At 34.5% G+C, this 13,881-nt stretch overlaps 1 protein-coding gene across 3 annotated transcripts in view; it reads left to right on the forward strand.

Annotated features, from left to right (window-relative positions):
* Positions 1–879: 879 nt before the first annotated feature.
* The window catches only part of LOC123546371 (leucine zipper putative tumor suppressor 2 homolog), an 83,981-nt gene continuing 70,979 nt past the window's right edge, over positions 880–13,881 (forward strand). The window contains exons 1-3 of one of the 3 annotated variants that reach the window (XM_053550708.1): positions 880–1,166; positions 1,285–1,366; positions 3,261–3,362. The gene's annotated coding sequence lies outside the window, so the exon portion shown is untranslated. Of the gene's footprint in view, positions 1,167–1,284; positions 1,367–3,260; positions 3,363–4,038; positions 4,208–13,881 lie in introns of those variants that run through there. The other 2 variants (XM_045332578.2, XM_045332575.2) reach the window with 2 other exon arrangements.

Raw genomic sequence — 13,881 nt, forward strand, 5'->3', positions numbered from 1 at the left:
AGCGTCAGCACCCGCAAGGCGGTGCTCTTGTTTTCTCTAACAGTGGACTCTGAAGTTGTAATTTTTTTTAGAATAAAGAAATAATGAATTGAATTATCAAATTTATCATGTAGTTCTGGTAAATATAACATCTAAGAAATATAAGAATTTCTCTTATGATGCGAAGATTACAATGAACTACCCTAGAGTTTCTGTCACCTACAACATCCTTTTTCTGAATGACAGTTCATGCTAAAATGAAGAATGCTTAAATGTTTCAGAAGTTAACCATCTTGAAGTTTTTGCATTATTATTTTGACAGGTTGTGAATCATGTAAAATCTTAGTTTGACCATACCCAATGTTTTGTAAAATAGGTATTCTTGTTTATGCTTAAGTTTTGCCATAAGTAAAGCTGAAAGTTTCTATATATAGTTCATAGCTCTCAGATTTCACTATAATACAAGTAGATCCCGTCAGAGATAGGACAATGGTGCTATTACGGCTGGTAGATTTTATCTTATGTTATTGTTGTCAGATAGAAACAAAGGTCGCACAATCCAGGACCATTGTTTTATGGAACAGCTAAACTCATTGTTTTCCCATTAATAGGTAAACTAAACAAATTTGTCTCCCAGGCATTTACTTTAATTATTCTTATCCGCTAAAATTTTCAATGAAACCCTTTGCATGCTTGACGATTTTGTAAACACGGTTGTAAATAGCCTTTAACTGACTCCTTTTTAGGTTCAATTGCTTCGGCGATATGTTTGTTCAACTTGGATGAGTTTTTAGATAGCTTTGTGTTTTCTGTCAGGCTAATTGCATGTTTAAACATGGTGCATTCATCAAATCTGTTGTAAGATTTATTTTCTTAAAAAAGGAAAGGAAATGATCTTGGTATTGAATTTGCTGTCGTAAACCGCAGGATATTACTGGCGAAAACGACAGTTTTACTTTCTATCGTCTGTGACTTTTATCCGACTGTCAAATATCAGACAAGGATATATCTTTAGAAGATTCATTTTCTTTAAAACTGATGGCAGTATATTGAATTTACCAACGTCAGTTGCAGGATATTACTGGCGAAAAAACCAGTTTACTTTCAATTGTGTCTTTTATTCCACTGTCAAATAATAAATAAGGATACACTGTAGAAGATGATTTAATTGTCAGCTGAGTTAGCAGGTCAGTGTATTGTCAAATGTAATTTGATTGTAAGCTGTGTTAGCAGGTCAGTTTGTTCAATACATGTCTAGGAGCTCTCTCTGGATGAACTGTTCAATTCTGGTAATTTGATTTTCAGTTCGTGGATTGAAACAGAGACAATTTGATCACATCAGCAGATTCAGGAGAACGTGTTTGGATGTAATAGTGGCTTTCTGCTGGTAAGTCTATCTCGGAACTTTTGTTTCTCTAATGTTATAGTTTATTGTAGTACGCATACTGCTTATATTAAAGTAGTTGATTGTTGCACTGTTGAAGTAACTAAATGCATTTTACCAAAAGATTCGCACCTGATCTAAGCAGTGGAATTAATTTCTTTCCATTTTCAAAAAAGCTAAGGGTAGCATAATAATAGACTTTCCATTATACATTTGTCCCCAAAACATTGCCAGACAGCAAAAATATTGAATTTAATATTCTAAAGACACATTGTCAAGGCTATTGTTCAATTTCCTTAATATTATACTCAGTCTTTAAGTCCTATATGTCAGTACTATTACAGGGAAGTAATCAGAAATTTAAATTTTAATAAAATTAACTTGTAAGTGAATTAATCAGATCAAGTTGACATTTTTGAGTATTTTTTAATATTTGTATGTATACGAGGGTGTTTATACAGTTATATTTTACAGCCTCATTTGCATATTAAAATTAAATGCTTACTGCTACCACATTGTGAGCCTATAACTATTTTGTGTCCTGAATCTAATCAAGAATTTAATAAGGTACCAATTTACATCTAGTTTTACTGTTTCCCATAGAGGATATATATAGGAACACTACAATCAAAGCAAGACTTAGTACATTATTAATGACAGAGTGTATTTTGAATGTTTACTGTGCATATTTTTTGTAAAGATTCAGTAAGTACAACATACAGGGAACCTTGTATATTAATTCAGTACTGGCTGATTGCAACATTGTTACTACTGACAATCTCAAAGTAGAAACCCTCTTAAAGGAAATGAAAAATGGCAAAACTGTATAACAAGGCTGGTTAGCATTGTTGTGCAGTTATGTGATACCTACAGAATACTGAGTACATCTGGGTACTTTGCCGGATTTAAATAAAACCTGATAGGAACAACGTTTGAGGTCTTGTTGCATCACTCATTGTCTTCTACAAGTTTAAAATATTATAATAAAATCTATAAGAAGATCTTTTACAAATAAAGAATTATTATCGTCAAGTAAAGTAATAACAGAATCTGTTTGACTGGGTTTGTTCATGAGAGGTAATGAAATATGCAGCTCAGTACCAGCTTAAAGTAATAAAGTAAAGATTAAGCAGAAGTTGCATAATTCCTGCATAGTGCACATGCTCTAAACTGCTTTGTGACGTTTAAGAGAAAATTTCATGCATGCAACATTGACATCAGGCGAAAAAGAAATCTTTGAAAAACAGATGCTGCATTCAGCTGGACTGGATGTAATCAAAGTCACAAACTGCAGAAAATTACACACTCTCATAACTGGTAATTTGAGCTTGCACATAGTGCATTTTGTTAATTTTCAAGTCTGGGAATTATAGAAAATCCTTAGTTTCCATGGAAACCAATTATGACAAATTTTAGAATGAAGACTGATAGGGCCCACATGTTCATAAATCTTCAGTACAAATATGATTGCCTTTGTTATAATAAAAATTCTGTATTTTAATGTCAGTTTTCTATATAGCTTAGGGGATAGCCTGATGTTACAATCATTTTATAATTGCAAGGTACAAGTTTTCTCTTATGTTTGGAGCAAAGGGCAATAAAAATGTCATGAAAACTACTTGCCTAATTTAAGTTATTTTCAATTTTAACCGCTTTTGTCCTGTGGTGACCATATGAGGAATATAAGAGAACAAACAGGGATAGAAGCCAGACCAGACTACCGGAAGGAAATAAATTCATGTAAAAAAATGAAATCTAGTGAGTCAGTAAAAATCTTTAGAGTAAATATAGCTAGGATTATTTAGTCATGTCTAAAGACAAATTTCAAAAAATGGTGATTGAGAAATTCATTTGAATTGCCTTGCATATCATTAAGTTATCATCATTAAAATTGCAGGATGATGTTAAAAAAATAAAGAATGTATTTGAAAAAGACAGTGCTGCACAGACAATAGAGGTAATGGAAGGGAAAATAATGAAGTATAATAAATCACTAGAGGTAATTTTCTCCTCTAATTGGTAGATGTTTATTTCACAGGGCCTCAGTCTCCATCTTTGTGACATTTCTTACTAATATATAAAACACTTTTACATGTATACATCTGTCAAAAGATACACCACATGATTAAACTATTTTGAAGAAATTAATATTAATGGGTTATAACCCTGCCTCCCCTCCCCCAAGATTTTCATTTTGTTAAGATTCTGCCTTTGCGACCAGTGTAGATCATGATCAGCCAGCACATCCATGCAGTCTGATCATGATCTGCACTGTTCGCCATACAGTCAATATTTTTTTGGTAGGCACCCCTTTTAACAGTTAATGGTATTGCCCAAATTGAAAGAAGGACAAGTTCATTATAGAAATTTAGCAGGAGAACATGACCAGCAAAATAGAATAAAAGGTTTAGTAAGCACACAAAAAATATAAGCATTTATTTAAGAAGAAAACAAAAGCAGAAAAAAGATCAACTGGTTGTTAAAAAAACCCTCAGAATCATTAAATAGAATTAAGAAAGACCAGAGCCACAAAGTGTTAAAACAGCAGTAATATTTCTATGGTAAATTTCGGTTAACTTTCTCACACTGGCATTGATTGATAACGGCTGTCGGGGCCTCCTGAGAGATTGTGATACAGGCCTATCAGAATCTCCATCAGCCTTGATAATATATTCTCTGTGTGTGTGTTTGTAGGTACATTCTAAACTCATGGATACTTTGGAATTTCCTTGCCAAATCGCTATCCGAATTTTTTGTCTGTACTTGTGCTTTGGAAGATAACAGGAATTATTTACTTTAACTGTTTCTTGTGAAGAAGGTCCCAGGATTTAACATTAACCATGGGTAAGGATTGTTTATTTTGACAGGTTGTTAAAAAGTTAAAATAGTTTAAACCCTTATAATGCTGGACACGCTTGATTCTGCCTTTGCGGCCAGTGTAGCATGATCAGCCTGCAAGTCTGTGCAGTCTGATCATGATCTGCACTATTAGCTTTTCAGCCAGTATATTTTTGGTAAGCACCCCTTTAAACATCTAATGGTAGTCTGTCCAAATTGGAAGATGGACAGGTTAATTTTAGAATTTTAGCAAGGTAAGGGTTAATTAACTGCTAATTAATTAGGCATGTCAGTATTTCTTGTTTCCAAAAATGAAGATGCATACAAAAGTCATGGAGATTTAAAAAAAAATCCTGTGACATTATTTTTGATGTAAGAAAAATACTTCAAGTGGTCCTTTTTATCCTGACATTGCTCAGATCAAAAGCTTATAAACAAGTTTTTTCTTTCAAACAATTTTCCATTGAGACTTAATATGTATACAAGTTTCAATTAAAATGAAATTACTTTAAAAAGTCGACCACTGTATAAATACTGTGTTGAGTGTTGATTATTCTTAAACATAAAATCTTCAGATTTCATTTCTATCATTTACTCATATCATTTACCACAATTGTAATAAATCTAATCTTTCTTAAAAAATGTAATAAATCTATTCTTTTCTTTAAAAAATGTCAGTGTAAAGAAAAATATAACAAAGTACATTCATTAAATTTCACCACTTACATAATTCGAACTACAAATATATCTGATGTAAATGCAGTTGAGAATTTCAATTTGATGTCGGCGATCAATCAGTTTGACAAATACTGAACAAGGCCTGCTGTATTTGAAAACGAGAATGCCCTCCACATTAACTTTACATGCATTTACACTGTTCATTATCTGTGCTTGAATTTAATATCATTTAAAGCTACACAACCTTTACCCTGCTAAATTTCTATAATGGCATTGTCCATCTTTCAGTTCAGACACTACCATTAACTGTTAAAAAGGGGTGTTTACCAAAAAGATACTGACTGAACAGCGAACAGTCCAGATCTTGATCAGACTGCACAGTCTAATCATGATTTACACTGGTCGCAAAAGCGGAATCAATTGTGTCCAGCATGGAAAGGGATAAAATTTCTAGAAGGAGCCATAAGAATCTACTGTAAGAAACTGTCAGAGCCTACAGAATCATTTTATCATTTCTTTGCTTATAGAAAACATTTTGAAAATTTTGCTAAGCTGTCTAATGCAGAAGGCATATTCATGCAAAGTTTCATCAGAATTCATTCTAATTTAAATAATGATTGTAAAATGAAAGTCTGACAACACAGAAAATGATGTCAGTTCCCCCGGAAGTAAAGAAAATGAAAGTACACACGCTAAACTTGAAAACGAAAGTCGCATTTGCCATGGTCAATAGCCATAGTTCACACGCAGCGTTCATCCCATCTAAATATATGGGCGTGCATGGACTTTAAAAACATAAAATATGTGCTTCAGTTTTTGAACTTGAATTGTAGAAGTTGTTGTTGAAAATATTTCAGTTGTACAAGGCAGTAAGTTACCGGTTTTCAGTCTGTCATCAACCTCTTGAGTATGCTTTACCTATTTACCTTGACTTGCTGGAAACAAACATTGAGCCTTGTTATACCAGAGTTTAAATCTTAAATAAGCTCAAACCATATATAGTTTTATAGTACAATACACACTTAACAAAAATGGATACAATTGTAAATTTTAAACAAAGTAGTCCCTATTACAGTATGTTTAAATTTTGCATTCTGAATGAATTTCTAGATTCTGTTAATCATACAGTAATTAATGAGTCAGAGACTAGACTCTATGATCATTAAAATCTTGCAAATAAAATCTTTCATAAAATTCAATTGGGGATAACAAGAAAGCTTTAAAAGCTGTTTTTAAAAATATTTCGGTGCAACACCTGAATACCTAGGGTGTAAAACAGATTAAATTTGATAAGCAATTTGATTAAAAAGGCATATAATTTCTCTGTAATTATGGTGTAATATTCCCAAATGTTCTCACTTGTAAAGTTATGAATGCTACCTTTTAATGAATGAAATTTGGCCAACTTTCTACAAAAGAACTGAAAAGAAATCAAATAGTATTCTGTCTAAATGAATTATGACTTTGAAACTTGATTTTTTGCAGATCTTTTAATGAGCTTTTAATGCTGAAAAACACTTTGCACTTTTAACGTAGGAATTTTAATAGATGCAAAATCAGCAAAAACTGAAGTCTGATGGAAGTCTCGGCAATATCGGATCTTTCCCAACATTTCTAACAAAGGATGAGCCTCGGCCTTTATTCTGGTGATTTACGCTAAATTTCCTCCATTTATTTTTGTCCCCTGGCGGAGATTGTTACAAGAACTGAATTTTGCGATACTTGACGCCCCACTGTCATTGTTTGGGTTAAAGCTTCGGGGACACTCATTTTGAAAACGGCATCTTTATAAATATGGGAATGTCCGTTGTGTTTTATATAAGGATTTTAATAATGTTTCTTCAGTGGCAGTACTTTTGTTTGCGACAAAAAATTTATTCAGGTATAAGAATTTTATTATTTAAAGCTGTATATCTGCTACTCTCTTTGTTGTGAATATATTGTAGACACAGACTGCTATAGTTGTCGGTTGTTGTTGTTTCTGGGCAAGCTTGATTGGTTTATTGGCTAACATTACGATTAATGTTTTTTTTCTGAGTTTCTGCTGAATGTTTTATTGCTTGGCAATCTGCTACTGCAAATCTTGCATTATGGCAAATCTGTTTTTTGTCTATTCTTTCTTTCACACTAGAGTGAGAGATAGTTGTTTCTCACAACTTTCTCAAGATGTCCCTTCATTTATCACACGTGTATTTAGACTAGCTCCTATACTATGATATATATTTATATTTATTATATAAAATTGTGAATATAGCCAGTCTATATCCCAAGTTTAATATCATGGTAATATTACAACACTATATCAAATAGACATACATAAAATAAAAGAAAACTTACAAAAAATCAGAAATTTTATGACAAATTCTTTATTATCAATCTAGTGGCTATTCTAACGTTCTAACATAAATTATGTGTTTTATTATCACAGGGACAATGCATATCAATGTAGCAGCAGATGATATGCAGACATTTTAACCCTTATCATGCTGGACGCAACTTGATTCTGCATTTGTAACCAGTGCAGATCATGATCAGACTGCACCAATGTTTGCTCTTTAGTCAGTATCTTTTCGGTATTCGCCCCTTTTAACAGTTAATGGTACTGTCCAAATTGAAAGATGGACAAGTTCATTATAGAAATTCAGCAGGGTAAGGGTTCAGGAGCAGATGCTTTAGTGTAGTACTGCAGCAGTATATGTTGTTAAGGTTGCTTGACTATATTAGACATTTTAGAGAACTCAGCCAAATATTGTTATCTCGCCAGAAATCTCAACCTTAGGACCCCTAAAAACACTGCATCTTCCACTACAGTTATGCCCTGCCCGCTTAGCTCAGTAGGTAGAGCGTCGGTCTACGGATCGTGGGGTCGCGAATTCGATCCTCAGGCGGGGCGTGTGTTCTCCGTGACTATTTGATAAACGACATTGTGTCTGAAATCATTAGACCTCCACCTCTGATTCATGTGGGGAAGTTGGCAGAGAACAGGTTTGTACTGGTACAGAATCTAGGAACACTGGTTAGGTTAACTGCCCGCCGTTACATAACTGAAATACTGTTGAAAAACGGCGTTAAACCCAAAACAAACAAACAAACTACAATTATGCACAATATGCACATGCATATAATTTTTTGTCAAAGTACCACCCTAAAAAGCAGCCAGACTGCACCAAATGAAGTCAATATTTCAAAAAAATTGCGGGGGAAGCCCACCGTACCCCTACCGGCGGGAGGGGACACCCACTCCCACACCCAACCCCTTTCCTGTGCATATAATTTATATCACCCTGGGTACGCCCTTGCAGAATAAGATATATTATGTCAGAGGCTTGCATATAAAATAGAAAGTAATTGCAATATAATGTAATAATGTATATGTAATAGCAGCACAAATCTGTCTTTTTTACTTTAGGAAAGTAAGGTTTCAGTTAATGACTGTAATTTAGTTATTTAGGAATTATTTTCAAGGGAGAATTTACTGTGAATAGCTGTTTAGAGATTTATTTTGACTGATGCTTCTAAAACAAACCTTTCACAGTGGAAACAGAGCTCTCTGTGTATTTGAAAAAGATGAAAAATGTACCAAACCTTTGATAAACAAGATACAGCACTGTAAAAGCTCTATATAGATGTATTGGCATGAAACTTTACCAGTGTTGCTGACTGAGTTATGACTATTACACATTATGTGAGTTAAGATAAGTGAGGTGTGTTTGTGATTCTCATTATCTGCTCATTAACTGTTGATTAATGCACTTGCATGTATGTAAGCAGCCAATCTGCTTGACTTCATGTACTTAACTGACCTTTGTAGTCAAAGCTGAACATTATTCAACAAAACATGTTTCATTGAAAACTGTTTAAAACTAAATTTCAGTAATTGTAACCTGGATCCTGCTTAAGTAAGGGTATGTGGCGACCCTGATCAAGTTCTGCTCTCTTTGGCAGTTTTTTCCCTAGTCATACCTACTCCTTACCTCCAAGTATCAACCTGTTTCATTTTTCCATGGGAGAAAGCTAATCAGTTATTTTTGTCCCCTGGTAAAAAACTGCATGATTTGAGGAAAAAACTGGGTTGTTACACCTTGATTTGCTGGATCGTGACTAAGTTAAATTAAATATGGTTTTCGTTTGAATGGGATTGGAAGCTCTACTTTACTATGAGTCTTCTATCCACTACACCACTGCACATTACAAACATGATAAACACAATTTCTACTGCCAACTTGTTTTGGAAATACCAGAACATCCTTTCCTAGTTTATGGAGGGAATTGTTTGCAACTAGTGCTTTAGAATTCCTAACTGTTTTAAGTGATGGAAACTGTGTATAAGCATTTTGATGGCACTCTGACAGATTCTTTATAATGATCAAACAAAACATATTTATAAAACTATTAGAATATATTATAGCTTTTTAGGCTGCTTGCAGCTGTCAGACATTTCCCATTCTGGTCCAGCAGCAGTGTTTGTCAGACAATTTTCCCATTCTGGTCCTACAGCATGCAGTGTCTGCTTCAGTGTCTCCTTGCAGATGTCAGGCATTTCAAATTCTGGACCAACAGGAGTGTCTACCTCAGTGTCTGCTTCAGTTTTGTTAAAATTTGCTTTGAATTTTAAAACATCTGATATTTTTCAGCAGAAATTTTTGATGTAACTGTATCACATGAGAAGTTTTAGTGAAAGTCAGCATGAAGTTGAGTTTTGGATACAAATCTGTCACCTCAAATCAGTTTCCAGAAGTGGCAGGTTAATGTCTTTCATACGGAAAACCTGGAATAATTCCTAGTAACCATTATTTGGTATTAGCATAAATGTTGCCAGGGAATCTATTAAATTCCTGTATTAGGCATTAAACAGTCAGCATTGCTGTCTTTCTTCTGGTTAATTTTGACAATAGATTTGATGTTAAATAAGTAATACCATACAATGAGTAGCAGTGTAGGGACTCAAGTTGGTATTTTGCAAACTGTGTAATAAAATAGGTCAGTCTACTACCATGAAAAGTTTCATTAAAATCTACATTGTGGAACTTTTTGTATACATGAAAATGTAATCAAAAGTGCAGTCCTATTGTGAAATTTGACCGATGGACAAATACTTTCAACAGACATGTACAGAAAGTGACCGCTGGATACATACTACCCATGTGTGTATAGTCTCCATGGCACCTCTGATACATATACTATCAATGACTGCCCATGAGAGTGTATTATATTCTCCATCCTGATACAGAACCCATGCCTGTATATTCTCTATTCTCGGATACATACCACTTTAGAATTGGCTACCTATGTGCATGACACCAAGTGATTTTCAGATACTTCAAGATTTGATACCATAGGAATGCTGCAGATTTGATGGATCTAGTGTGCTTTGTGTTCTCCTTTGATCTGCTATTATTGAAATAAATTAAACTGACCATTACAACAGGCATAGTCTTAGTTCTCCACATAGCTGAGAAAAGAACATGCTGTGGGGAAAAGAAAGGAACTAAATACCATAGGATTGACATACAGTATGGAAATGGTAACATATGTCAGACAAATAAAATATAGCTGATATGAAATTAATGGGAAAGATGTGTAAGATACTTTTACCCCTTGGACATTTACAGTCTTTTGTTTCTTACTGTTACTGACTTGGATTCTGGGAAGTTCTGTCTCAGACTAAACATCTGGTACAAAATAATTAAAGTAAATGCACGTGCAGCAGTTTTTCATTGTTTTAGGAGTCGTGTTTCTAGTCTCTGTCTAGTGTTGTGTTGGTCTTCTTACTACTTGTAATGTATCACCATAGCTTTGCAGAAGAGATTGGAAAATGTATTAGCTTTGCAGAGGAGATTGGAAAATGTATTAGCTTTGCAGAAGAGATTGGAAAATGTATTAGCTTTGCAGAAGAGATTGGAAAATGTATTAGCTTTGCAGAGGAGATTGGAAAATGTATTAGCTTTGCAGAGGAGATTGGAAAATGTATTAGCTTTGCAGAAGAGATTGGAAAATGTATTAGCTTTGCAGAAGAGATTGGAAAATGTATTAGCTTTGCAGAGGAGATTGGAAAATGTATTAGCTTTGCAGAGGAGATTGGAAAATGTATTAGCTTTGCAGAGGAGATTAGAGGATACTATAGCTTCATAAAATAGATTGAAAATCACCATAGCTAAATGGAGGTGTTAGAACCCTGTAGCTAATGGTTGAGCAGTTTGGAGACAGGAACATTACTGAAACATTGGATTATGATTAATCATATTCTATATAATTAGAGATGTTGGTACACACGCAGGGACACAAATAATGCTAAAATAATGCTCCTACCAACACATAGAAGGAAAAGCAAAAAGGTCTGTCTGCTACTAGACAAGCTTACTGTCGCTTAGTGGCTGCTTTTTAATTTCTGACTTCTGCAGCCACCGCAGTTTGACCGTCACAATATAAAACAAACTGTATACGTCGGATTAGTTCGACTATAGTCTGCTACTACACCAGCTATATTCAAGTTTGTGAAATACTTGAAGTTAAACACAGTCATGCTTGAATCAATACCCAACAATCTTCATCCAAAAACTCCAGACAGAATGTCCAGCTGTCCCCGGACTAAGAGGTCCTTTTCATGTCCGGTCATTTTATATCAGAGCTTTGCTTTTGTGTAATTCAAACCCTCTGTTTAGATTTAAGATTTAATATAGATTGGCTCCACTTTTGACCTTTTTGAACAGGAAAAAAGTAGCCAGATGGTTTAACTATGTAAATACCACTCCAAATTTAAACATAGATGGTAAAATGAACCATATGGCTATATTAGAGAATGCTTTTTAGCTCACCTAAGCAAAAAGTGTTCTTTGTGAGATTTTAGAGTTGTTGGATGCCCCTGTTCATCCATTACAATTATGCTCACATCCACAATTGGTTGCACAATTGGCTCCACAATAATGGCTTAACACTCCAACATCCACTATTGGTTTAACAGTCTCCAGCATTTGCATTTCCACATTTTTGAAGCAATCTTTATCAAACTTTAAAAAAAATGACTATTTCCAAAGATCTTGGTCAAATTGAAAAATGGGTCAGATTGGATAGTTTGGTCAAGAGTTATTGCTCTTGATTATAGAAATACAATATTAAACCATTTTTGCACTTTAACAACTTCATTATTTTCATTGCCAATCTTGATCGCTATAAGGATGACGTAGGTTATGCTTGATTATTGGTCAAATCCAACAGTAGTTCCAGAGTTATGTGACCTTGATTTATCCAAAAAAAAAAAAAAAAAAAATAATGCAGTCATTTCTTCAGCATTGCTAGTCACAGCAGATAGTGGAATTATGGGCCTATTGTATTTGACTGTATTTTCTTGATTATGTCAATTGCTTGACAATGTTTTCTTTATTGCTTTAGTATGAGCAAACAAAATAGGAACACAAAAAGTCTGAATAGTAAACTGTATCACATTTTTAAACCATCCAACATAGAAGATGCAAAAAACTTTTTCCTGTTGTCATTTCAATTTCATCTGACCGACAGAAACAGAACGACTTACAGAATGATACACAATCTGTGGCAGTATTGCCTGACTGAGCGAGCTTTTCCTATGAAATTCTGCTTTGTCATCTGTCTCCAGAATCCCTCGTGTAGCATAATTGGGGCTTTTAGCTTCTCTAAGTCTTCATGAAAAATCGCAGTTTTCAGCAATTTATGGTTGTTCTCTAAATGTCATTCTTTATGTAAGGAAGCTTTTAGAACTTAAATAACAAGGAGAGAAAGTTTGACTGTCTAGCAAAATTGTTTTAGTTTGTGTTCAATATTGATTAGGTTTCTGATGATACTTTTCTGTAGAGGATTAGGACAGTCTGCTTAGAGTTTCTGTTTTTTCCATGACATCCTGTGATGTAAGTGTGGGGTCCCTGGTATGTGACATTTGGCAGCCAATATGGGACCATAGCATGCTTGATTGGTCTGGGTCTTACAATTCTTGCAATATTATGTACCTCCGGAATTCCAAGAAGAATTTCTAATATATAGGCCCCGAAAAGGAAAATGGGTATTAATCCCAAATAAAAGCCTGGTGGCACAACTTCACAAGCTGAACAACATTCCTTTAAGGAACAAATATTTCTTAAGATCCATGTAACACAAACTTTTAGGCCCTTTATGCAAATATTTTTAACTAAGTCAAGGGCCATAACTCTGGTCTTGCTGAGTGAAACCCCAAACAGAATGCCAAGTGCACAACTTCACATGCAGAATAACAATCCTGTAGTGTTAGATGGCTCTGTGTCATCTATTTTCTGAGATATGTATAACATAAAATTTGGATGGACAGAGGAGCAAAATTTAATGAACAAGAATGTCACACTGCCCCTAACCCTAACCCTAACCCTAACCCTGAAAAAATAAGTGGGACAAAAAAATGTACAAAATGCTTGTTAAACAAGATATAGCACTGTTGAAAAATGAAAAAAAAGGTTCAAAATTTCAAATGGAAATTTTATCAGCATTGCTTACTGATTGAGTTATCACCAGTACACATTATGTGAGTTAAGATAAGTGAGGTGTGTTTCTGATTCTCATTACCTGCTCATTAACTGTTGATTAATGCACTTGCATGTTTAAGGTAACAGACCTTTCACCAGAGGGAACTTATGGTTTGCCCTACCCCCACCCCTTTGTCAGTCGGACGTCAATCAAAGTGGGATCCTGCAATGATTTTATTAATATTTCATGAATTATGCCCCCTTTTTAGCTCACCTGTCACAAAGTGACAAGGTGAGCTTTTGTGATCGCGCGGTGTCCGTCCGTCCGTCCGTGCTTGTGTGCGTCCGTAAACTTTTGCTTGTGACCACTCTAGAGGTCACATTTTTCATGGGATCTTTATGAAAATTTGTCAGAATGTTCATCTTGATAATATCTAGGTCAAGTTTGAAACTTGGTCACGTGCCTTCAAAAACTAGGTCAGTAGGTCTAAAAATATAAAATCCTTGTGACCTCTCTAGAGGCCATATATTTCACAA

Source organism: Mercenaria mercenaria, chromosome 9, assembly GCF_021730395.1.
Source record: "Mercenaria mercenaria strain notata chromosome 9, MADL_Memer_1, whole genome shotgun sequence".
Lineage (NCBI taxonomy): Eukaryota > Metazoa > Mollusca > Bivalvia > Venerida > Veneridae > Mercenaria > Mercenaria mercenaria.